General features: G+C 47.5%; 1 long non-coding RNA gene and 1 other non-coding gene across 16 annotated transcripts in view; one reads left to right on the forward strand and one right to left on the reverse strand.

Annotated features, from left to right (window-relative positions):
* LOC133096891 (uncharacterized) overlaps window positions 1-25,937 on the forward strand; it is a 401,345-nt gene that overhangs the window by 174,831 nt on the left and 200,577 nt on the right. The window lies entirely within an intron of this gene.
* On the reverse strand, window positions 2,861-2,932 carry TRNAK-UUU (transfer RNA lysine (anticodon UUU)). Its single transcript has one exon. It is a non-coding gene; the product is annotated as a tRNA-Lys (tRNA).

Consider the following 25,937-nt stretch of genomic DNA (forward strand, 5'->3'; position numbering starts at 1 on the left):
ATTTATTTTATTTATTTTTGGCCGCATCGGGTCTTAGTTGAGGCATGCGGGATCTTCGTTGTGGCGCATGGGCTTCTCTCTAGTTGTGGTGTTCGGGTTTTCTCTCTCTAGTTGTGGTGCAGGCTCCAGAGCGCGTGGGTTCTGTAGTTTGCAGCACACGGGCTCTCTTGTTGAGGCGCGCGAGCTCAGTAGTTTTGGTGCGTGAGCTTAGTTGCCCCGTGGCATGTGGGATCTTAGTTCCCTGACCAGGGATCAAACACGTGTCCCCTGCATTGTAAGGTGGATTCTTTACCACTGGACCACCAGGGAAGTCCCGAAGAGTGTAGGATTTTAACAACCACTTGGACCTTGCTTTCTTAGTGGATGCTTAAGACCTGGGGGCACAGACGTGACTTAATACATTCTTATTTTCTTGGCTTTTTTATTCAAGCTCTAGGCCAGTGGGCAGTGTTCCATGAGAGGGAGGAGGGTGAGTCCTACAGGGACTGTTGGGCAAGATGTTGACCCCTATGTTCCATTACCTCCCCTGTGATAAAGGTAGTGTTCCAGAGAGGAAGAATTTTGTCCAGAGGAGGCACGAAGACTCTCGGTCCTTGGATTCCAGAGGGGACTTTTGTTTTGTATTTTCCCCCCCAGTCTTACTATTACTTTTCTCTGGTTCGTCAGCTTCCAGTAGGATAGCGGAACCCCTAAAGAGGTCTTCTCCTCACTTCCAAATAATCACACGCAAAAGTAGTACAAAAGAGTTATAAACCCCTTATAAATAGCTTACATTAAATAATACTTGCCACTCAAAGTGCCTTCATTTTGCTTCTCAGAACATCCCTTGAAATTAGACAGGATGGAGATGATTGTCCATATTTTACAGATGTGGGAACTGAAGCAGAGAGGGATTAAGGATGTACCCCAGATCACATGGCGGCCCCCGAGTCAGGAACCTACTCCCAACTCTCTCTGCTGGATGGGGGATTCTGAGGGCCCCGCTCCTGCTCCCGGAGGCTGTGGTGGACAGGAAACAAACAAACAATGCTTGTTTATCAAGCAAGGGATCAGAGCCCATGATTTAGCGCCTTGTGTAGGAAAGCCCCTGGCCTCAGTCTCCCGGGGAGGGGGTGGAGGCCGAGCGCATGTGGGTATGGGGAGTGGAGAGCAGGGGATTCAGCAAGTCTGAAGGAAGGAGATGCTGATGAGCTGCTGGGCAGGCTTTGTGGAGAAGGTCTGAAGTTCCGTCCCAGGGAGCCCCAGAGGAGCGACGGGGCAGGCAGAGCGCCCCGGGGAGGCAGATCTTCAAATCCTGTAACTGAGTGTGGCGGATTAGCCCCGGGTGCTCCGGCTTTGAAATGGCAGGTTCTGATCTCATCTTGAGGTTTGGGATGGTTCTCTGAACCATTCATACACCTCGTGTACGTTATCTCAATCTTGATCTCCCAGTGATCAGGGAGGGCCTGAGCAGCTGGCATGAAGCCCAACTAGGGAAAGTGAGGCTTGAAATGGCAGTGAGCCAGGGTTTGGGACTCAGCCCCCAAGCGCAGTCCTCGAGTCTCCCTTCCTGAGTGAGGAGCTCATCTCTCAGGGTGGCCAGGTCAGGGGCCCTTGTGCTGCACACTCCGTGCCTCCATCCCAGCTGGGCCCCGGCAGGCATCAGCCTGGATTGGGCCTAAGTGCCTGGGTTAGAGAAAGCCAAGCAAGAGAACTGGTCCAGTGGGGTGGGTGTCTGCTTTCTTTCTATTCTTCTTCCTGCCGGGAATCCAGCTGTTCTCATTCCAGACCATTTGTGGGAGGGTTGACAGCATCGTCTGTTGGATGTACCAGCTGGTGCAGACACTGCCCCCAGAGGAGACTTAAATCAACCTGTCTTTTGCAACTGAGGCATCGGGCACAAGAGGAGGTGTGTGTGCACATGTGCACGGGTGTGCGTGTGTGTGGGAGGGGGCAGTGGGTCCTCACCCTATCGTCCTGGCTCCTCACGCCCCAGCAGGGGAAGTTGGGGCAGCCTCTTGCAGTAGGGAGAGCGTAAATCAGATGAAAATTGGCCAGCCAGGGGTTAGAAGATCAGTTTCAAGCAGAGTTTTTCCCCTTCTCCCAAGTGCAGATGGTGTAGATCCTCCCTGCGTCACCCTTCCCCCCACAGTGGACACAGCATTGGAGCTGGAAGGACCCTCAGAAAGGGGGCAGTCTAACCCACTTTGCAGGGGAGGGACAGGGCAGGGCCCAGAGTGAGTGAGGCAGCTCTTGTCAAGTGATGTCACAGGAGGCTGAGGGACAGAAGCCAATTTTATTACATTCATGACAATGCCTATCCACTGACCTTGGCCATGGATTTCATGATAACAATAAACATTTACAATCCTGACTGATCAGCCCAGTTATTTTCAATAATTTTTTTATCATAATAAAAATCCAATAATGATGACTTACTTTTATCAGGAGGTTTCTGTGCCAAGCGCTTCACAATGATCGGTTAATTTAATATCCCTACATTTTGTTGAGGTGGAGACCATTACCACCCCATATTTTGGATGTGGAAACTGAGGCTTGGGTTTAAGATGCTTGCCCCAGGTTCACAGCTTTCACTAAGATCTGGCTGTTCTCTGATACATAAAATATCTGAAGAGCTGGGATGAAGTCAAGTGGCTTAAGATGCTTTAATGCTGTTCAAACACAAGCAATAAGTGGTAGAACCAGGGCTTGAGCCTAAGCAGTCCGACTCCAGATCGTGGGTTTTAGTCACAACACTGTACTGCTCCCCCCAAGCCCACATATTAGTACATTTCCTTGGGCTTCTTTATGATGGCATTTGTACAAAGCCTTTTTTGACTTTTTTTTTTTTGGCGGCTCTCAGTGGCTTGCGGGATCTTAGTTCCCTGACCAGGGATTGAACCTGGGCCATGGCAGTAAAAGCACCGAGTCCTAACCACTGGACCGCCAGGGAATTCCCTTGTTTGACTTTCTAAGTGGTACTTTCATGAGGCTAGAATCTAGTGGCCCAAGTAATTTTTGTAGCACATGTTGTTTTCCAGAGCTGTGGATAAAGGTGAGCAATGCACCCGATCAGTTGATGGGTGTTGAATCAGTAAGAAAAAAAAAAGAGATGGAGAAAAAAAGGATATCAGAAGTGGATTGTTCTTTGCTGATGGTAAATGATCTTCGGAGTCAGTAGCCCTGATAGTAAGGTGAAAAATACCAAAATTATGTAGCCCTGTGAAGTACTTGCTCTCAGTAACCTGCTTTCATGCCAAGAGCAATGAAACAATAAAGGAGCTGATGTCTTGTGTTATAAGAAGTGCTTTTGTTGCTCTTTTCCCCAAATTTATGTAACGAGCTTTCGTTAAGACCTAGCAGTTATTTAATGCATAAAAAATCTGAAGAGCTAAGATACAGTCAAGTAGCTTAAGATGCTTTTTCACTGTTGAAACATAGCTCCAGCTGAGAATCTGGAGTTCTTCACTTTATGTCATGGCCTATTTAAACCTCCATAGTTTCCTCCCTGGGAGGTTTTGTCAGCTCCATACGTGGCTCTCAGAGGTTCTCCACGTGGCTGAGGACTTTGGGTAAGTGAGCCCTGGATCGGTGGGGAGCACCCGGGGACAGTAATGTGGTGCTCTGGGTCCTCCCACCGAAGGGATTGGAGCCCTGGCCAGAGGATCTGGTGGCATGTTCTGGGTCCCCGCTGATTAAAAAACCCAAACTGCATCTGCTTGCCCAGCTCACCCTGCTTCTTTGCCTTCCTCTGCCCTTGGCTGTCCCTCCCTCTTTCATCCCTGCCTCTCACCCCACTAGCTCCCTATCCATGGGTGGAAAGGCACCTCCAGCTTTAGAGGCCAACATGAGCGTGGAGACTATCTTCAGACATGGGCCCTGAGGGGTTGGTTCCCCAGCCGCTGTGATTTAGCTCCATGGAAACCCTGGCCCAGCAGAAAGGGGCTGGTGAAGCAGATGGAGCAGCTGATGCCGCTGCCTTGAGCCCTGTCCCTGAGAGTATCGGTGCCCGCCTCGGCTGGTAACCTCCGGGAGAAAATGCCGCTAAGACTCTGGTTGACAAACATGTGAGCTTGAGTCCCAGAGACTTGGGTGTAAATCTGCTTCCCAGATGTGATCTTGGACAAGCTACTCAACTTCTGTGAGCTTAGGTTTGCTTGCATTTAAAATGAGCAGGATTGTTGGGAAGGTGAAATGAGGCAGTGGATGCTTCCAGCAGAGGGCCTGGCACAAAGTAAATGCTCAGTAAATAAGTATTATCATTATTGCCTTCAAAACGGGGGCGTATGCTTCATTGTCCTCACTCTGTGGTTTCATAAAGGCACATCAGTCAATCCCTTCCTTCTTCCCTCCTTCCCTTCCTGACTGAACGGATATTCATGGAGAGGCTAGTTTCCGCGTGGAGCAGTTCTGGGTCCCCTGACTCTTAGGGTCCCTGTCTTCCAAGAGCCTGAGCTCACACCCACCTCCTCCCTCCTCTCCCACTCCTGGGGATGCTGGCTGCCCCTTGGCCATGATCACTGCTGCCCAGTGACAGCACTTCCTCTGCTTTCATGTCCCTCCTTCTGAGGCTGGGTCTCGCTTCCCTGGAGGGGAATTAGCGTGGCTGCAATGAGTCTGCGGCGTTATTTCTCTCTCGGCCCCTCTTGCTGGGATCAGAATGAAGCCGTCATTGCTCGATGACTAGAAAGGTCCCCAGAAAAAAATGCAAACAACCTTCCCCCGAGCGGCAGCATTTGGGGCTTAATTGTGTTTTGTTAATCAGGAAAACAGTTAATTTGGCCGCTGCCTCTTTGGTGGGGTGTTTTTTCTTTCTTTTTTTAAATGTAGGAGATGCCGCTTCGATGATCCATGGGATGTCTCTAGATTCAATTTCTCTCTCTCCCCAGGGCAAGGAATGACTCCTCTCTGTAATACCCATGACCTTGGAGACAGCAGGGCGAGGCATTGCAGTTTCCAAAGAAGTCTGGTTTCTAAAACTTAAATTTAAATGTCTGCTTCACAGCAGTGAGAGGGCTTGGGCCCCAGCTCTCACCTGGTCCAGGAAAGGCAGTGGAGGCTGAGGCACCAAAGTGATGCCCCACAGACCCACTTCAGAGTAGAGGTCCCAAAGGTTCTGGTTTCACCCCTTCTCCTGTCCTCCTCTGCCTTATGACAGAAATGGTGAACCTGCTCCCTGTCACTTGGGAGACACGATCGTAGAGCTTGGGCTGGGGGATGGGAGACAGGGTGTTCCCTCTTGGATAAATTCTTTCACTCCCAGGTGTTAACAACTGAGAAGGGCTTAACTCCAGGCCATACAAAAGAATCCCCCAACCAAGAGAATGGGTCCAAGGGTGGTTATCAATTTCCCTCAAATTCCCTGTGGGCCAGAGCAGTCCTCGAGATAGAACCAGGTGAATATGACCCTGTAGACAGGACTCCACAGTTAAGCAAGCGACCAAACACAGTTCGTTTTAAGTTTGGAATGTGTTCACTGTAAGGACGGCAGCCCATCTCTGTCTTGTTCACTGAAGTATCCAAGGGCTTAGAACAGTCGGGCACATGGTAGACGCTCCAATATGGGTAGAGGGAAGGTTGGGGACCACGTTCAATGCAGAGAGTAACAAGCCCCTGGTTATGTGCACCGGTCAGCCTGCCTTTGAACAAACTGGAGACACCAGTGGTCTTGAGGGATGATTTCTGACACGAGAGGAAGGTTTCTCCCAGTTGAGGAGTCAGTGACAAAGTCCTTCAACAAGAAGTGAGGGAGAGGGAAGAGAACAAATGTTGATTGAGGAGCTCTAGCGCGTGGTGCCATGCTAGGCGTCTTATGACAGAGACTGTCTTGTTATTTCCTTAAAATAGCGTGTGAGGTGCTTTCACATTTTGACAGTCGAGGAAACTAAGGGTTAGAGAGGAAGGTAGCCTGCCCAGGATCACAGAGCTGTTTGATCCCCGCCCCCAAGTCCATCGAACTCCAAAGCTCATGCTCTTTCCACGACCCCGTAGTGCTTCTCGTGTTGGGACCGCGTGGGTAGCATAAGTGGGTACGTCTGTGCTCGGCCTTGCAGGGGTGCGGAGGGGCTGCAGCCCGAATGAAGAGGAACCACTTCCTCTCCTCAAGACGTCCACACTCCTTGGCTTTGGCTCCTGCCTGGTCTGGCTGTTCACTAGCTATGGACCTTGAATAAGATGCATAACGGCTCTGTGCCTCAGTTTCCTCATTTACGACGAAGATAACAATAGTACCAATTCATAGGGTTGCACGTGGGTGCAGCACTTATAACTGTGCCCGATCCCCAGCATGATCCATGTAGGTTAAAGCTGTTATTAGGACACGCTCTATATCTTTATATGTCCTGTGTCAGTGGAGGGTCGCCTATGTGGTATATGGCTCTTAAATTATTAAGAAAAGCCTGGTCCCCAGGTGCCTTCTCCAGAAAATCAAATTTCTAACCAAATTTCTACTGAAAGGCTGATTATTAAACACTGGGAAAGCACACCTTCTCATCTAGATGGCTTTTTATCACTGTGGTTTAGGCATGTAGAGTATTATTACCCTGAGCTGAAAACCCATGTTTAGCAAAGAGTCTGTGCTGGAGGTTTAGCCCTGTGTGCCGTTGTTAAGCTCCCCCAAAAGGGCTTTGGACAGGAGAGCGAGTGAATGTATTGGGCACAGAAGGTTACTTGCCCACCCTGGGATTTGTTTGTGAGGGGCTGTGTGGTTCCCTCCTGACCCCCTGACCCCTTCCCAGGGACGAGTGGAGAGAAATGAGGTCCAGTAGAGATGACCCACAAAGTGGTGAAGATGGGCCAAGTGCAGGATCTGCAATCATTGCTCAGGCAAGTGTCTGCTTTGGTAGCAGAATCAAGGAAGAGGCCTGTATTAGTTTGCTGGAGCTCCCATAACAAAATGCCACAGACTGGGAGGCTTTCAACAGCAGAAATTTCTTATCTCACAGTGCTGGAGGCTGGAAGTCCATGATCAAGGTGTCAGCAGTATGGGTTTCTCCCCAGGCCTCTCTCCATGGCTTGCAGATGGCTGTCTTCTCGCTGTGTTCTCATGTGGTCTTTCCTCTGTGCACACACATCCTTGGTGTCTCTTTGTGTATCCACATGTCCTCTTCTTTAAGGACACCCACCAGATTGGATTAGAGCCCACCCTAATGGCCTAATTTTAATTGATTACCTCTTTGAAGGTCCTATCTCCAAATACAGTCACACTTTGAGGGACTGGGGATTAGGACCTCAACATATGAGGTCGGGGGCACACTTCAGTCCATAATAAGGCCTTTATGGGGTTTACTGCTGGATTAACCCTAGATGCTTTAGGGGGCCCATAGCTAATTCCCTCCACCTTTGGATGACTTTTACTAAGTTAATCAGAACCCTTATTTTCTGGATCATAATCCATCTTCACAACATTGCTGCAAGACAGACATCATCCCTATTCACAGATGGAGGACCTGAGGCTTTAAGAATTTGTAACTGTCACCTCAGTGCACATGGTGCCAGTAGCAGAGCCGGCCCGTGACCAGCTGGGCTGTCTACACACTAGCCTCCACCCTTTCCGCTAGACCAGTGGTTCTCAACTCGGGGAGACTTTGTCCTCCAGGGCACTTGGCCATGTCTGGAGACGTTTTTGGTTGGCACAGCTGGGTGGGGGCTGCTCCTGGCATCTAGTGGGCAGAGGCCAGGGATGCTGCTCAGCATCCTACAATGCACGGGATACCCCCTCCCAGCAAGGAACGATCTGCTCCCAAATGTCAGTGGTGCAAGGTTGAGAAATCCTGCTCTAGATGGAACTTCTTGTCACCTGAGAGGCCCCAAGGACAGCTTTAAAGGCGGAAGTGCTGAGTGGGAGTTCTGTCATGCTTGAATAGCCGCCCTGTACTGTGGAGAACCACTACCTTAGAGCAGTTTCCCCCAACTTCTGTGACCGTGGGGATCACCAAGGAGCTTGTGGAAGCTGTTTTCTCCATCCCTTTTTGTGGAGATTCTGACTCAGTTCTTTTTTTTTTTTCTTTTTCTTTAATTTTTTTTTAAGTAAAGAATTTGCAGTGTCTCAGGAGATTTTTAGCATCAGAAAAGTTTGGAAAGTGCCTTAAACAGTTTCAGAGCACACATACGACTCCTGGGGGTTGGGGGGCTGGTCTTCCATTGTCATTGCTCAAAGTTTGGAAAGATAACCTCCGTTTCATTGGTTTGCTATCTTTCCCCACAGTGATGTGGAAACTTGACATGACGGAACACTGTGAGATTAACTAAAGTGTGAGTGACTCACAGGCTCCACCCTCCTGGGAGGTACGTTCTTGAGCAAGAAGAGCTTCCTAGCATCCTCCCCATCCCCCTTCTGGTGGGCAGCATGGTGAGATGGGAAGGCATGAACCAGTGGACTGAAGACCTGATTTTGCTCTTAGATCTAAGCTTAGTTAAATGTGTTAGCCTGGGCAAGCCATTTAGGTGTCCTGAGCCTGTTTTCTCATCTACAAATTGAAAATAACATTATGTGTCTCCAGTCTTTCTGGGAAGTCTTTCTTTCTTCGAGGAAGTAATGAGATGACGCAGCCCAGGGGCTCTCAATTTTGTCTGTGCGTCAGAATCACCTGTGGACCTTTTCAAAACCACAACGGGCCAGATCACATCCCAGACCTACTCATTCCGAGTCTTGAGGATGGGACCCACATTTAAAAAGTACTTCTTTTAAAAGCTCCATAGGTAGGACCCTCGAAAACTGCAAAGCTCCCCAGAAAGTGCGTTGCAAACTTGAAAATGGCTGTTCTGAGAGAAGGGATTCTTTCCATTTCCTCGGGTTGCTGGTCCCAGCAGTAAATGGTGCTGTCGCGGTTCCCCATTTGGCCTTGTCAGATTATTAGACACATTTGACTACCTAAGCAGATGGTGGCATTCCTTGTGGATATTTTGAAAAAAAATAGGACGGGCTCCCATCTGCCTGCAATGACTCAGGAGCTGCCTGTCCTTCCCAGAGGCAGGAGCAGCTGTTGCACGTCCTCTGAGGGTCCCTCCAGCCCCAGGGAGCGTGGACAGTGCCTCCTTCCAGGGCGGGGCCATCATGGGAGCATGCCGCACACCAGAAAATTGGAAGGGCACAGCTAGGCAAAGGCCGCATGCGCCAGTGGTGGAAGCAAGGGCCAGACCCTGTGTGGACGGCCTCTCGTGGGCCCGAGTCTGGGCAGATGAGGAATGGAGCGGGGATCCTTCTCCTTCCTTGGCCAGCTACCCAGGGACATGGGGGCTGACAGTAGAAACAAAAGGGTTGGGCTTCCCTGGTGGCGCAGTGGTTAAGAATCTGCCTGCCAGTGCAGGGAACACGGGTTCAAGCCCTGGTCCGGGAAGATCTCACATGCCGCGGAGCAGCTAAGCCCGTGCGCTGCAACTACCGAGCCTGCACTCTAGAGCCAATGAGCCACAACTACTGAGCCCGCGTGCCTAGAGCCCATGCTCCGCAACAAGAGAAGCCACTGCAGTGAGAAGCCCATGCGCCGCAACGAAGAGTAGCCCCCGCTCGCCGCAACTAGAGAAAGCCCGCGCTCAGCAGTGAAGACCCAACACAGCCAAAAATAAATAAAATAAAATTTAATTTAAAAAAAGACTATAAAAAAAGAAACAAGGGTCTTGCTAGCTAAACAGCTCTGTGCAGGTGGGGAGAATCATTGTGATTACTCTGATTATTATAGTCAATATGTCTATAGGTTTCTCCCTTCCCCCCAGAGCTCCCAGACTCAAGGTGAGGGTGGCCCCACCTGGCTGATCCCCGAGGAGGGGCTGTGACTCCGTCCCACTGCTTCCCCGTCCCTCAGCCTGGAAGCAGGAGGAGGCCTGTGTGCTGGTGAGAGGCTGGCTGGCAGGTTTGCCCCGCAGAAGGGCAATTGCTGGCTACAGAGTGGGGTTCCCTAAGGGTGACCTTAGCATCTCTCTGAGGGGCCTGCCGTCGGGAAGGGCTCATCTGGTCTTGCAGTAGCTTCCGCTCTTGTCTTGGAACCAAGGGCCTCAGATCCTTTCTCTTTGCCTAAAAACACTGAAAGCTCACGGACCTCTCTGCTTATAACTACCCCTTGGTTGTCCCTCTGTGGGCCACCGCTCCAGCCCAGGCCTGTCGTCCCCAGCCTCTTATGAGGATGCCTGACTCTCCCTGACTTTATTAAGCTGTGCAACATCGTCCATCTGCTTGGAGTCTTATTCTTCCTACACCTTAGTGCCTTCTGTCTCTAAGGCGCTAAGACAGAGATCACTGACAGAAAATCACCCAGTGCTGTCTGCCTGCCTGCTCTGTGGGAAAAGGTTTGGTCCACACTGGTCTGTGCAGGCTCTGAGCCCTCCCAGGGAGGCCCAGGTGTCTGGGTCTTTGAGAAAGCACCGAAACAGATGCATTTCCTTCCAGCTCCTGTGAGGCCTGGACATTTCTTCTTGTGCCTGGACCGCTGGTCACTGTGCCCCACTCAGCGGTGGCTGCCGTCCCCTCACCATCGCGATGGAGGATTGAGGGACAAAGAGAGGCTGAGACACTGGCTAGAGGATTACGGGAGAGGATCTTGTGAAACTCCGGAACACGTAACTGAGTCGTTCTGGGCAGGAATCTAAGAATAAGGGAGACTATATATATTTTTTCCGTAGTCTCTTTATTTATTTATTAAATTGAAGTATAGTTGTTTTACAGTATTGTGTTAGTTTTAGGTGTACAGCAAAGTGATTCAGTTACATATACATATATATATATATATATACATATATATATATATATATATATACACACACACGTATATATTCTTTTTCAGATTCTTTTTCATTATAGGTTATAACAAGATATTGAATATAGTTCCCTGTGCTATACAGTAAATCCTTCTTTTTCATTTTATATATAGTAGTGTGTATTTATTAATCCCATACTCTTAATTTATCCCATCCCCCCCTTTCCCCGTTGGTAACCTTAACTTTGTTTTCTTTTTTTTTTTTTTTTTTAATAAATTTATTTATTTATTTTTGGCTGTGTTGGGTCTTCGTTTCTGTGCGAGGGCTTTCTCTAGTGGTGGCGAGTGGGGGCCACTCTTCATCGCGGTGCGCGGGCCTCTCACTGTCGCGGCCTCTCCCGTTGCGGAGCACAGGCTCCAGACGCGCAGGCTCAGTAGCTGTGGCTCGCGGGCTTAGTTACTCCGCGGCATGTGGGATCTTCCCAGACCAGCGCTCGAACCTGTGTCCCCTGCATTGGCAGGCAGATTCTTAACCACTGTGCCACCAGGGAAGCCCCTTAACTTTGTTTTCTATGTCTGTTGACTCCGTTTCTGTTTTGTAAATAAGTTCATTTGTATTATTTTTTAGATTCCGCATATAAGTGATATCATATGATGTTTGTCTTTCTCTGACTTACTTAGTATGATAATCTCTAGGTCCATCCATGTAGCTGCAAATGGCATTATTTCATTCTTTTTTATGGCTGAGTAGTATTCCATTGTGTGTGTGTGTGTGTGTGTGTGTGTGTGTGTGTGTGTGTGTATCACATCTTCTTTATCCATGCATCTGTTGATGGACATTTAGGTTGCTTCCTTGTCTTGGCTATTATAAATAGTATTCCTATGCATATTGGGGTGTATGTATCTTTTTGAATTAGAGTTTTCATCAGAAGAAGAGAGAATATTTTTTTTTTTACTTTTTCATTAAAATGATCTAATAGTTCTACAAATGACATGGCATTAACATTTTATACAAAGCTATAAAGCAGTAGCAAGTTAAAAAATCAACTGCCTTTATTTTTTTTTTAAACATCCTTATTGGAGTATAATTGCTTTACAATGTTGTGTTAGTCTCTGCTGTATAACAAAGTGAATCAGCTATTTGTATACATATATCCCCATATCCCCTCTCTCTCTCCCTCCCTTCCTTTCTCACTATGAAGGCTCAACAGTGGTCAGAGGATCTGGGCCCCTCCCTCACCATTCTCTTTTCTCCTTGGCAGAAGTTATGCCCCTTCAGTGAACCCCTCTCCCAGGTCTTTTCAAGGCTGGACTTTCTCAGCAAGGTGAGACTTGGAAATGCAGAAGAAATAGGACCTGTAGCCAAAGACCACCTTCTTTCCCTGAAGCCAGGGCAATGCTGAAGAAGGCTGCTACATCTGTAAGCTTCTCTACCCTGCTGGGGGCAGCCCAGAGTGTTTTGGCCACTCCACTGCATTAGCTAAAGTGGTTGTTGTTGTTTCTTCCTGCTTCTGAGAGGTAGAGAGGGGATGGGTGACTGCCAGACCCATACCTGCAGGTCTTCTTACCCCTTTCTTTTCCTTTCACCTTTTTAATTGGGGCAAACAAAAATATCCACTGGCCAGTAGGGTCAGCCAAAATCTGTCTTAGGGTCGAGAGTGGATAAAGAGTCATGACAGCTAAGATAAGCTTATCTGTCATAGCAGAGTAAGGCAGGGGTGAGGCCTGCCTTCAAGCAGGAGAAATTGGTGGCTACTGATACAATGGGATTTTAGGGACATCAGTCTGTCTAAAAGTAGATCATCTAGAGCTGATAAAGTCTGAAATTCCACCATTAGAGATCCATTCTTTCGGCTTTATAAATCATCTCTAAAACAATTAAAATGCAAACATTCCTATTTATGGGTAGGCCCTTTTTTTTTCTTGAGCATAAAATAAGGGATAGGAAATGGTGCATAGGACAGTTACTTGGGATGAACTTATCATCAGAGAGTTGAGCAGTTTTATACAGAAGAATCTTGGTTCACCAAAGACAAACTTTTCTTATGCCCCAATTTTATTTGGGATTGGTTCCAAGTAGGTGGTCTAAATTGAGTTTCTTTAGATTGTGGTGCAACCAAGGTCAAGATTTTCCTCCTCAATGTCTTAGTTTCCTGTATTCCATCCTGTCAAAGTCACAGTCAGGGACAGAGAGAGAACTGCACCTCAGAAACACCGGGATGCCTTTATTCTTTTTCTGATGGGCCACTCACATTTCCTACAAGCAGTCTAATTAGCTCAGTTCCAAGGAGATCTGCCTGCCTGCCTGCCCTGTACCTAACATTTAGTCAGAGAAAACCCATAAGGCACATCTATTATAGGCAAAACCCTGTTTATCATTTAGGACATATTCAACTACAAAGAATGAAAACCTAAATAAATATGTATTACGTGATAAAGAGAATTTTTAAGTTACATAGCAAGAATCCTGGAAGTAGGTAGGGTGGTTCCAGATTGGTTAACATCTGTTCAACTGTGTCATCTGGGACCCAGGTTCTCTCAGTCATTGTTCACTGTCATCCTCGACCTGTTGGTCTTGTCCTTCATAGTCACAAGATAGCTGCCATAGTTCCAGGCATCCCATGCAGACATGGCATGATCCAACTGAAGAGAAGGGACCATTTCCTCCCAGGATTCTATTTTTATTGATTGAAAATCTTTTTTTAGAAGCCACCCCATTATTCCGCTCACATCTCATTGGCTAAGACTAGGTCACATGACCCTTTTGAATCCAGTGATGGAAGAAGAAGGGGTTCCCCATAGACCCATCAAGATTCATGCCTCATCTTCCTCGGGAAGGAGGATAGAGATAAGGTCACCTTTCCCAACAAGATAGGCTTGAGAAAAGTGTGACTATGGAAACAAAATTGGGGTCCACTGTCCAGGCAGAAGAGGGCGATGGGTTTATGTGAGCAGCAAACAGTACCTGCTACATCAGGGACAGTAATGAGGGAACACGGGGAAACAGACCCCAGATCTGTGCATTTCGTATCAAGCCAGGAAATCTATAATCCTCGTAGGAACTGAAGAACACAGAGAGACACAGAAGCACTTGGGTCCCCAGGTGGATGCAGCAGAGAGGCAGCTGAGTGGAGCGGCACAAAGCAGTGACCAGCATGGAGCTGGACAGAGAAGGACTCCTCATAGAAGGATATTTTGAGCTGGATTCTGGATATCCAGTTAACTAGGCATGAGTTGTCAGAAAAGAGGAGCAGCCACTCCAGTGAGGATAACAATGGGCTCCAAGGCAGGAACGTGGCAGTTGGCCCTTCCCACGTGAATGTGCATATGGATGGATGAGGCATTTGGGTGTCATTTGTGATGAGACCATAAGATCATCAAGGCATAGACCGAGTCTCTCTGTTTACACTTGGATCCCCAGTGCCTAGGAGAGCCTGGAGTACTCTGGTAATGCTTATTTTAGGAATAGATGAATGACGTTTATCTGGAACAGTGCAGAAGTGAGGAGGGAGCAGGCATGAGCAGCATAGGCACGGCAGCTCCATGCTTCTTATTGGGACCATTAGAGTCCCTAGGACCAGGGAAATCACTCCCAACTCACTCAGGTTTTCTGCACGAAGGAAGTGACTTCAGCTATTAAAAGTCCTGTCCAGACAACAATCTTTGTGCTTCTGTTTGTTCCATCTTTTCATGAATGAGCCAGGCTAGCCTGACAGCTGAGTTCAGGAAATCTGGCATCAGATTGAGTGCTGGCTAATGGGATTTGTCCCTCTGCTATGAGTCATGGCCATCGAAGGTGCTGGGGAGCTAGGTGAGAACCAGAGGAGGCAGAGATGCTGTGATGGATCGATTATTGGGAGGCTTTGTCACATGGTGCCCACTTGCCATTGGAGTTCGGCCATATCCCGGCCAAACCTGACTTAGAGAGAGAAGCATACATGATTGGTAGGGCCAGGTATGAAATGAAAATGTGGAGCTCCTTGTTAAAAAATGACAGAGAAATTCTAAACAGTGACTGCATGCTTTAAACCAGCGGTCCCCGACGTTTTTGGCGCCAGGGACCGGTTTCAGGGACGGGGGTGGGGCGTGGGGATGGTCCAGGCGGTAATGAGAGCGATGGGGAGTGGCAGATGGAGCTTCGCACGCTCACCTGCCGCTCGCCTCCTGCGGTGCGGCCCGGTTCCTAACAGGCCACGGACCGGTACTGGTCCACGGCCTGGGGGTTGGGGACCCCTGCTTTAAACCAAGCATAGGACCTTTCTAATGAGAGGGCCCTTCTAAGCATGGGACAGCTGAAGAGGTGGCACACCTGTCATATCCTATTTCCTGGAGGGGCAGGAGTGGTTCCTGGCGCTATCTTGATCAAGAGCTTTGTGTCCATTCATATTCCCAAATTTACAAATGTATGACAGCATTGTGCTGGTGAAAGTTACCATTTTACATATCACGGGGGCTCGGTCCTTTCAGAGGAATGAGAGAAATAACTGGGTGCTTCGAAGCAATTAGTCAAAGCAACAAAAGGACAAAGGGAACAACAAGAAAGCTATTATGCAGATGTGTGGCCAGTCACTGCATTCTGCCTTGGGAAGCCTCAGGGTGGATTCCAAAGTTTCTGCCTGTCTGAATTATTAGTCTCTCTTATACTTAATATCAAGCGTAAGTACTATCTACCTATCTATCTACCCATCTAGTCTGTCTCAGCACCTTAGTAATTGTCATCTCCCATTTCCTGGTCTCATGTGGGCTTAACTGCTACCTTGACTAAAACCAGCAAAGAAAGGCAAAAGTAGCTCAGTCCCTGCAGGAAGCTCAGCCAGACACTGGTACCCAAGATTCAGGTTTCATCCATTTCTGCTCTATAAGGGCCTTGGGAAAGAGGAAGCTAAGAAGTGCCTTCCAGGGGATCCCGGGCAGCAGGATTAAGGGTACAGTGGGTAGGGGTTTCCCGAGCTGCTCTCTGTGGTCCTGCACCACTATTTCTCCTTGCTCCTTTCAGCAGACATCATGGAACTTGATGTCACAAACAAACAAACAAACAGCAAACTGCTAAAGACCCAACAAACACATTTCAGAAAGCATTTATGCTACACCAAAAATTGAATTATATTCAAAGTACATCTTCTTGCTTTTTTACTCAAGAGGTATGGGGTTCATCTACATGACCAAGGGGGAAAGTTTTGTTTCTGGACTCTTGTTGGGCCACAAAATGTGATGCTGTGGAGCCCTGATCAACCAGACTTTGCCTCAACTCCATGGCCTGGTGTAGATCAGGGCTCAGGCTGTGAGCTGTCCCACCACTGCGTGAGCACTGTTACCAAGGGCATGGCATGTAGGTATCAAGATCATAGGACCAATTTAAAAAATTTTTTTAAATTGAAGTATAGTTGATTTACAATGTTGTGTTAATTTCTGCTGTACAGCAAAATGATTCAGTTATACCTATATATACATTTTTAATATTCTTTTCCATTATGGTTTATCATAGGTTACTGAATATAGTTCTCTTTGTTATACAGTAGGACCGTGTTGTTTATCCATTCCATATATAATAGCTTACATCTGCTAACCCCAACTTTCCACTCCATCCCTCCCCCAAGCCCCTCTCCCTTGGCAACCACAAGTCTGTTCTCTGTGTCCATGAGTCTGTTTCTGTTTTGTATCAATAGATAGGTTCATTTGTGTCATATTTTGGATTCCACATATAAGTGACATCATATGGTATTTGTCATTCTCTTTCTGACTTACTTAGTATGATAATCCTAGTTGCATCCATGTTGCTGCAAATGGCATTATTTCATACTTTTTTTTATGGCTGAGTAGTATTCCATTGTGTATATGTACCACATCTTCTTTATCCATTCATCTGTCAGTGGACATTTAGGTTGTTTCCATGTCTTGGCTATTGTGAATAGTGTTGCTATGAACATAGGGGTGCATGTATCTTTTTGGATTAGAGTTTTTTATTTTATTTATTTATTAATTTATTTGGTTGCACCCAGTCTTAGTTGCAGTCTTAGTTGTGGCTCGCCAGCTCCTTAGTTTTGACATGTGAACTCTTAGTTGCGGCGTGCATGTGGGATCTAGTTCCCCGACCAGGGATCGAACCCGGGCCCCCTGCATTGGGAGCATGGAATCCCAACCACTGTGACACGAGGGAAGTCCCTGGATTAGAGTTTTGTCTGGATATATGCCTAGGAGTGGGATTGCTGGATCATATGGTAATTGTATTTTTAGTATTCTGAGGCACTTCCACACTGTTTTCCATAGTGGCTGTACCAACTTACATTCCCACCAACAGTGTAGGAGGGTTCCCTTTTCTCCACATCCTCATATAGGATCAATTTCTTATCAGCTCTGAATGAATGAACGAATGAGTGAAGAATTCAGATCCCCAAGGAGGAACTGGATTATGAAGGTATGGATGACTTGTCAGGGTTTAGGTGATATAAACAGGTCTCATGTATTAAAAATCTGGACTTCCTGCTGAAAATAGGGGCTGGTTAGGTCCAGACTTGGCTATTTACTAGCTGTGTGACCTTGGCATGTCACTCAGCATCTCTGAGCCTGTCTCCTGGTGGGAAGATGGAGACGAATGTTGCTACCACCACCTTGAGGAGGGGGCCAGTCATGGATGGCAGAGCACCACACCTTGATTTAGGAATCATTGCCTCATCTTCTCTGTGCACCTGCATCTAGATGGTGGATGCTCTCCTCTGCGTCTTCACTGCCCCAGAGGGAGAGGCCTCCAGGATAAGACAACCAGACTGTTACTGAGGGTTCTGAGGGCTTCTGGTGATTGGCACCATCTGAAGATTGGGAGCCCCGCTCTCTAGTCATGATCTGTGCACAGTGGGGGTGTGAGCATTTTCGGGCCACCGGTCCTTTCCAGGGTTGGCCCCATATCCTGGGACAAGTGCTCCCCCTCTTCCTCTGACTGAGTCAAGCCTGAGTTTAGGAGAAAGGGGATCATGGATCTTGGTTCCCCTGCAGTGGGTGCTTCTCACACTTCACCCCTTTGTCTACTCTCCACCCCATCACCATCTGCCATTGCCCCCCCACCCCCCATATTTCTGATCTGATCAAGATAGAAAAAATTAATTGGTCTGGCTATTGAGCATTTTCACTCTCTCAGGGAGGCAGCCAGTCTGACAAATGAATCAGGAGGAAGATGTTTGATGAAAGCGCTGTGAGTTTAATTTATAACCCTCTCTCGTGAAGCACATTTGCTTGCTGGCAGGGGCCTTCTGCAGACGGCTCCACGAGAGCCACCGGGCACCTGGGGGCTACCTCCTTCTTTGCCTCTGCAAAGGCGGGCCCTGGGCTGGGCCACGTGGGGAGGCTGCCAAAAGCAGCCTTGACTGCAGAGTTTGGATTCATAAGCTGAGGCCCTGGCTCAGGAACAGCCCCTTCATTGGATCCTGCTGGGGGTCCTGCTTCCCCTTCTCGGCTCCGTGCTTCCTTTGCCGGAATGTGGCCTGTGGTCCCTTGCCTCAAATCCGGGCCTCTCTGTCCTCAAGATGCTCATTTACCCACTGTTGTCTCATCCTCCCCAGGAACTTGGGGAGCAGGGGCAGCAAGCTCACAGTGGCTGATGGCCCCATTTAGAAGAGGGGGCTGGGCAGTGAATGGTCCCCCTGCAGCTCAGCCTCATCTCCTTAATGGATCCTAATTACCCCTGTCCTGCTCATGGCTTCTCTCTAGGAACCATCTGTCGGGATGATGGATGAGGTGAATGAGGGATGTGGCCAGCTGGGGCTGGAGGAATCCTCCCTTTCTCTAATAAGGTCGGGGGGAGTGTGGGAAGTTTAAATGAAGTCCAGAGATGCTGAGGAAGGGAAGGCACTATCGCAGGATGAGCTATTCTCCCCTAGAACTTGGGCCGGGTGATTTTAGCCAAGAAGGAAGGTGATGGGGAGGTGGGGTGGGGAGGATGGACTCTTTGGGTGTCAAGTCCCAGGAATATATGACGAGGGAGGAGAGGAAGGCTGGCAGGCCTGTGGGGGACCTACTCCAAGGCAGGACTGAGAGCTGTACGTTATGACTCCAGCCCCAGGTCAGTGGCAAGTCCACATCCACTTGGACAAGGCAGCGGTCATCAGAGCTGAGTGGCTCCTTCTAAGTCAAGGTTGTGCTGGGACCCAATCTCAAGTTCATTCCATATCTCCATGGACATACACCCAGTGAGGACTCGGTAAATGGACTGCAGATCATCCGGGGTCCCAGACACAGATCTTTGACCCAGGAAAAAAGTAGCCGATGCTGGACGGCAGCAGTTCTGTTTTTCTGTGGATTAAACAAATAAGGGAGAAAGAATAACGATTCTGCTTTGAAGTCCGGTCTACTCAGGACAAAGGAGTAGAGCCTCCCTCTCCTCAGCCACGATGTGGCCCAGTGTGCACTGGGAATGAACAAATGCAGTCTGACTTGCTAGTTAGTCTTTTGTCACCTGTTCTATGCCATGTGCTACATTACAAGCTCCTTGCAAACAGCATGTATCTCATTCATTGACGTCCACCTGGCAGTGTCCACTCCACCCCGAGACTTGGCCGATGCTGCTCAGGGCACACACACTACACAGCACGAGGCGTGAACCAGGGGGCGGGATGGAACCTCTCTCTACACCGGGGACATCAGTCCCAGGTTTCCACAGGGCCAGTGACACTGACTACCCAAGAGGTGATGGTTTGAGAGGAACACTTCCAGCCCTTTCTCTTCACTCCTTCTCTGGAGCCACTGTCCTGACCGCTGAGGGTGACGGGAGCCTTTGGCAGAGCGACTGTGTGCCTTCCAGGTCTCTCCTTCAGAAGCTTATTCTCTTGCATGTGTTCTCCTCCCTTGCCTCTTACACTGAATGGGACTGACCCATGTGACGAACAGCAGAGTGAGGAAATGATGCTGTGTGGCTCCTGAGCCCGGGCCATAGAAGACGTGGCTCCTGCCCTCTTGGTCTCTGGGGTCACCACATCACAGAGACACTCGTTACGGTCTGAACTGTGTCCCCCTTGCCCAGTTCATATGTTGAGGTCCTAACCCCTAGACCCTCACCATGTGACTGTATTTAGAAATAGAGCCTTTAAAAAGGTAATTAAGGTAAAATGAGGTATTTTGGGTAGGTCCTAATCCAATATGACTGGTGTCCTTATATGAAGAGGAGATTAGGACACAGACATGCCCAGAGAGATGATCGTGTGAGGACATAGGGGAAGGCACAGTCTGCAAGCCAAGGAGAGAAGCCTGAGAGGAAACTGATTCTGTTGATACCTTCATCTTGGACTTACAGCCTCCAGAATTGTGAGAAAATTAATTTCTATTGTTTAAGCCCCCAATCTGTGGTCCTTGCTATGACAGCCTGAGCAGACTAATACAACACTCAAGCAGCCTTGTGAAGAGGCCCACGTGGAGAGGAAGCAACCTGGCAGCACCGACCTATCCGTCATATGAGTGAACCACCTTGAGGGCAGATCCTCCTGCCCCAGTCGAGCCTTCAGGTGATTCCAGCCACCCAGCCTCCAAATTCTTCAGCTGAGGCTCCAGACATCGTGGAGCAGAGATAAGACATCCTCCACGTGCCTGTCTAAATTCTGACTCACCAGAGCATGAGATGATAAACGATCACTGGTGTATGAAGTTGTTAAGTTTGGGATGATTTGTTACGCAGCACTGAATAACCAATGCACCAGGTCTACTGTGAATGAGACATTTAATTCAGAGGTAAGGGGGGAGGCCACTTTGAGGAACTTCTTTGGCTGCAGATCTAAGCTGTGCATCAGCAGAGCAGTGTGTCCCAGATGATGTGGCCAAGCCTTCCTTGAGAAGGGCACGACTATGGAGAGTGGCCTCAGAAGTCCACATAACCAGGTATGGGCTGTGGCCAGGGAGGTTAGTGGGGGGGCAGGAGCCAGCAGACCAGGGGAGGGGAGTGGTGATAGGCCCTGCCCGCCTCTCCCAGCCCTTGAAGAGGGCTGGGGTATTGGGAAGGTGTCGGGAAGAGGAACCTGGACACAGCAACCAGAGAAGAAGGAGAAGCTATGATACCAGGACCCCAAATATGGGCCAGGGCCTTCCTGCCCCAGATCAGAAGTCCTCCCTCCGCAAAGAGGATCAAGGGAATCCAGCTTCTGAATCAGAAAACTAATACCTATTGAACACCTACTCTGCACATTATTTCATTTTTATTTTTAACAACAGCCCTTGGAGGTAAGCATGATCTCCATTTTTCACATAAGGAAAGAGAGACTCAGGGAAATAGATTGCAAAACTTGCCCATCATGTCACTGGTAAATAACAGCTGGATTCAGAGTCAGGAACATCTGCCTCCAGAGCCCCTGTTTGCCCAGGTGGTGGAGTCATGGAAGGTTTGGTGTAGTGGCATAGACCATGCACTCTAGAACTTGACTGCCTGCATTTAATCTCTGGCTTCACTGCCCACTGGCCTTGTGACCCTGGGCAAGTCACTTAATCTCTCTGTGCTTCAGTTTCCCCATCTCTGAAGTGGAGATGCCAGTGTGCACCTTGTAGGTAACAGAGGATTCAAAGAGTTATAAGCCAAGGGCTTGGAGCAGAGCCTGCACTAAGGAAGCACGTTGTGAGTGTTGGCTGTTCTTACTCATACTAACTCTGCAACATGACCTCTCAGTGTGTGAGAGGGTGTGATTCCCAGAACCAGGCTGGACCTGACAGTGCCTAGATCGGACACGGAGCCCAGCCAAGGTTGTTGAATTGACCATCAATGTGGAAATGCCTCCTCTTTCCCTCTCGTCCTCCCCAATCCCAACCCAAGCAGCTCAAGGTTATGAGATGGCTGATGGCTCCCAAAGGATCCAGAACACAGTCTCCCCTGAGCTCCCGTGGCTGCCCAGGCCAGAGCTCCCAGGACAAGAGCCCTTTCCTGGAGATGGAGCAGAACACTCACATTCTAATGGGAGATGGGGGACTTCGGCTGCAGACAGAAGGGTAATCAGTCCTTTGTGGACACACTGCTTCACTCCTGCACTCACACCCCGTGGGAGGTCGGGGATCAGTAAGAGCCTGTGAGGGTGGGCTTGGGGGTTGTCAGAGCAGTGTCTCCCTGAGGGGAAGGGCCCAGGCTAGGTTTCCTTCTGCCCACCTTCCAAGCTGAAAAGGAGCAGCTAAGTGTTATTGATCCAAGTTCCAAGGGGAAGATTTGCTGAGAGGTCACTGGCACCAGCCCATCACTTAGCTGGTATTCATTATTCAGTGATGGGGATGAGGAGCAGAGAAGGGCTGGCATCCTGCTGCCAAGCCTGGCCTCCCAGGAGAGGAGTTGATGTGGGAACTGGGAGAGACAGCCAGCCAGGAAAGGGTCAAGGGCAACTCACTCTCATCCTGGGAGAAAGGGTGCCAGGTGGATGATTCCAGGAGGAATCCTACCTCCCAGACAGCCCAGGTCTCGCACAGGCCCTGGAGCATCTCACCTTTGGCTGGAGACGGGGAAAAGAATCTTTGGTGGTATCAGCTCTGGCTGCTTGCCGATGGCCTTTGTATTCAATATATGCCTCAGTTTCCTCAAATGCCCACTGACATAAAATGTCCCACCCATTTTTAATAGCATATTGCATTGAAACTAGTCTTTACAGGGACAGAAATGGTAATTAAGTCCTGATGCCTGAACGTGGATCAGAATAATTCATTAAACAAGACCCAGCGGCCGTGGATTCAGCCACTTCCCAACCCTGTGATAGGCTGGCCTGTGTCTAGAGTTGTCGAATTAGATCACGTTGATAAGAGTGCTTTGTAACAGGTAACATATCAGACAAGTGTTAGTTATCATCATCACATTATTATTATCATTATCACCTTTCCAGAAACACAAGTCCAGAAGCATAATATAGCCTTAACAATAGTTGAGAAATGGTGGGTGTTAGGACAGGAATAAGAGTGTTCATAGCAGCACTGTTTGGAAACAACCCAAAGGCCCACAGAGTGAAGAATGGATGAATGAATGATGATATCTTTACAGAATGGAGGTTTTTATAGCAGTGAAAATGAATGAATTGCATGTAACAACACAGGTCAATCTTAGTAACATAATGAATGGGAAAAAAGTAAGTCCTAGAAGGCTATATAGAGTACAATACCTGTTTTCTAAACTTCAAAATTAAAACTGAAAAGATACATAATATAAGGCATACGTATATAGGTGATTTAGTATAATGGTTATCTCTGGCACAGGTGGGGAGCACTGAGAGAGGGCCAGCCAAGGTGAGGAATACACAGATATGTTATTTATATTGTTCTAGATTTGGCATTGGATGAACAAGAATGAATGAATGCATGAATGAATGAGTGGACCAGCAGGCCATGCATGGAACAATGTTGGCATTGGGTCATGAGCAGGGATTATGTTTAGTCCAAGTTGAGTAACTGGAGTCCAAAGTACAATTTTTTTTCATTTAAAGAAAAGTCCGATGTTAAGTGGATATTTAGTACTGGATCCCCAAGTTGATATTCTAGAAAGACAGTCACTTTTTTCTAAGGAGGTTGAGGGGGGTACCTGTCTATAGCACAGTGTACCCAGGAATACCCTCATCACCCACCCTTTTGGGGAGAGGCAAGTTCCAGTCTCTCTTACATCCTGTCGTAGGTATGCTGAAGGATGTATAAATTCTGGGGCAGAATTTACATTTATAAGTGGTACTAAACTGATGAATAATACTTCTATAAACATTCTTATACATATCTTTTGGTGTACATATGTATACATTTCCTTTGGGTGTATATCTAGTAGTGAAATTGCTGGGTTATAGAATATATGTATGTTCAACTCTGATAGACAGTGCCCGTGTTCTGAAGTGGTTGTACCAATCTGTGCTCTTGTCAGCAGGCGTGAGAATTCTAGTTTCTCCACATCCTCACCAACACATCGTGTTGTCAGTCTTTCAAGTTTGCATCATTGTGTTGGGTGTGAGGTCATATCTCAGTGTGGTTTTATTTTGAGTTTCTTTGAAAATTAACGAGGTTGAGCATCTTTTCATATATTTATTGGTCATGTGGATATTCTTCCTCATGAAGTGTTTGAGTCTCTTCCCTCTTAGTGAATTTTGATATTCTTTATATATATATATATATATATATATATATATATATATATATATATATATATATTTTTTTTTTTTTTTGCATCTTAAGTGTTTTTATTTAATTTACATCTGCAGTGGGTTTATCCCCAGCAGTACCTCTGGATACAATTTGACATGTACACATCCTCTTTAACTTAGCAGATCTTGTGATTAGGTTTCTCCTCACTAACAAAAGGTGGTTTAGAACAATGAGGCAAATCTTAGTTGATGAAGGCAGCAATAGCATAGCAGTATTTTTAGACATTCCAGGGATATATATTCTGCATATGAGTCCTTCCAGAGGATATATTTACATATGCCATATATATATATTCAAGACTGTCCTGGCTATCCTTGGATATTTGCATTTCATTTTAATTTTAAAATAAATTTTAACTTTATTACTGAAAACAGCCCAAATGCCCACGAACAGGAGAGTGGATGAATAAAGTGTAGTATAGGCACATAAAGGAATATTACACAGCAGTGAAAGTGAATGAACCTCTGTGACATGAAGCAATATGGATGCATCTTAGCAAAGTAATATTAAGTGAAGGAAGAAAAGGCTCAGAAGATTACATACAGCACAATGCCCCCCCCCCCACCTTTTTTTAGAGTGGTAAAAGCAACCAGTATAAAAATCTTCACCTTTAAGGAATACATACAGATGAGTTAGCACTATATTAGAAGCAACATTGTTCCTATATTAAGGAACAATGGACCTGTGATTCAGGATGGTGGCTACCTTAGGTGGGGACAGCAGGAGGATAGGATGGGGAATGGCTGCATAGCTGGGTGGAAATTATTGTTGAGGTCCTAGCTTTCTTGTTGGGTGGTAGATTGATGTGTGCTTATTGCATTGTTAAAAATATATAAATATATAAATAAATTAATGACTAATGATGAAATGTTATATGGATGGAGATTATGATTAATCTGATTTAGTGCAGCTTGGATTGATTATACAAAAAAGGCTGAAAATGAAGGATTGAATGAGGACACCACTGTCAACCCCTTAGTTATGGGGCCTCCACTCCCCTGCTTGCTCCCCCTATGGACTGAGCAAGGGTGTAAGTATCAAGATGAATATTATATATTAGTAAAGCTTAATTTCTTTAAATTTGCTCTTAGAAAAATTAGCAGAAGTTAACTTTTTTCTTTCTACACCCCAATGCGTCTTATGTATTCCCTGGGGTGTATACATGCCTCTGCCCTAAGCAGATGGAATTTTAAACAAACTTTCATTTGGATGGATCACCCAGTTGGCATGTGGAAGTCAAATACTCTCTTGAGTATTTAGGAGCCTGTTGATAGATTCGCAGTCAGAGAGGAGAAGAGCCCACAGGGCAGCCTTGGGAAAGGGAAGGAGGCTAGGAATTTGAGAGGAATTTAAGAGAAGGAATTTATAGGACTTCGTTTCCTTAATAGCAGGACATCCAGGAGCTAAAGAACTATGTATTCTCTGCTAGCGACTACCGTTTCTCTTCGAGCCAGGATCTCTATAAACTCTTGGGCCTGTCAACCTCCTATAGAAGAATGTTGACACTTTTATGTAGATCCCAGGGCAATTGCAACCTTATATCTGATTCCCGCTCACTGATGGACTAATTGGTGGCGCCCTCCCTGCTGACAGCCTTCAGATGTTGAAGGCAAATCAAGCAGCCCTTGATGGGTCCTGATGCTGCTGAAATCTGGAGGCTGGAGTGGCTCAGGGGTGGGGTTTGCATTTCAGGGAAATAGATACAGCTGCCTCTCAAATCCCTGAGCTTAGTCTGATCGGCTTACCTTAGACACAGCCTGTCAATCAGTTGCCTTGGATGCTTCCATAGGCAATTTTTATTTGAGAGCTTCAGATGGATTAGGGAGTTGGCTTAGAGGAACCACAATCCTAGAGGGTAATTTGGCAACAGGCAAGTCCTCAATCCTTAGAATTTGGGGGAAGAAGACCATGCGTTAGGCCACAGAGACCAAAGTCTTGAAGTGTTTTGAGCTAGAAGGACACATGCCCCCCTCAGGGAAAACAAAGGCTTGCCTTGTTGGGACACGGAGTCAACTACCTGCTCCCCCTGAGCCTTCATTTACCTACTTGTTACAGGTGTAGAACCTAATGAGTCTTAAGACGTGGGCATAAATGCTGTCGTGAAGAAAAGCAAGTGCCATTACAGGTGGGCAGCCTGTCACCACCACT

This window comes from Eubalaena glacialis, chromosome 8, assembly GCF_028564815.1.
Source record: "Eubalaena glacialis isolate mEubGla1 chromosome 8, mEubGla1.1.hap2.+ XY, whole genome shotgun sequence".
In the NCBI taxonomy this organism is placed as follows: Eukaryota; Metazoa; Chordata; class Mammalia; order Artiodactyla; family Balaenidae; genus Eubalaena; species Eubalaena glacialis.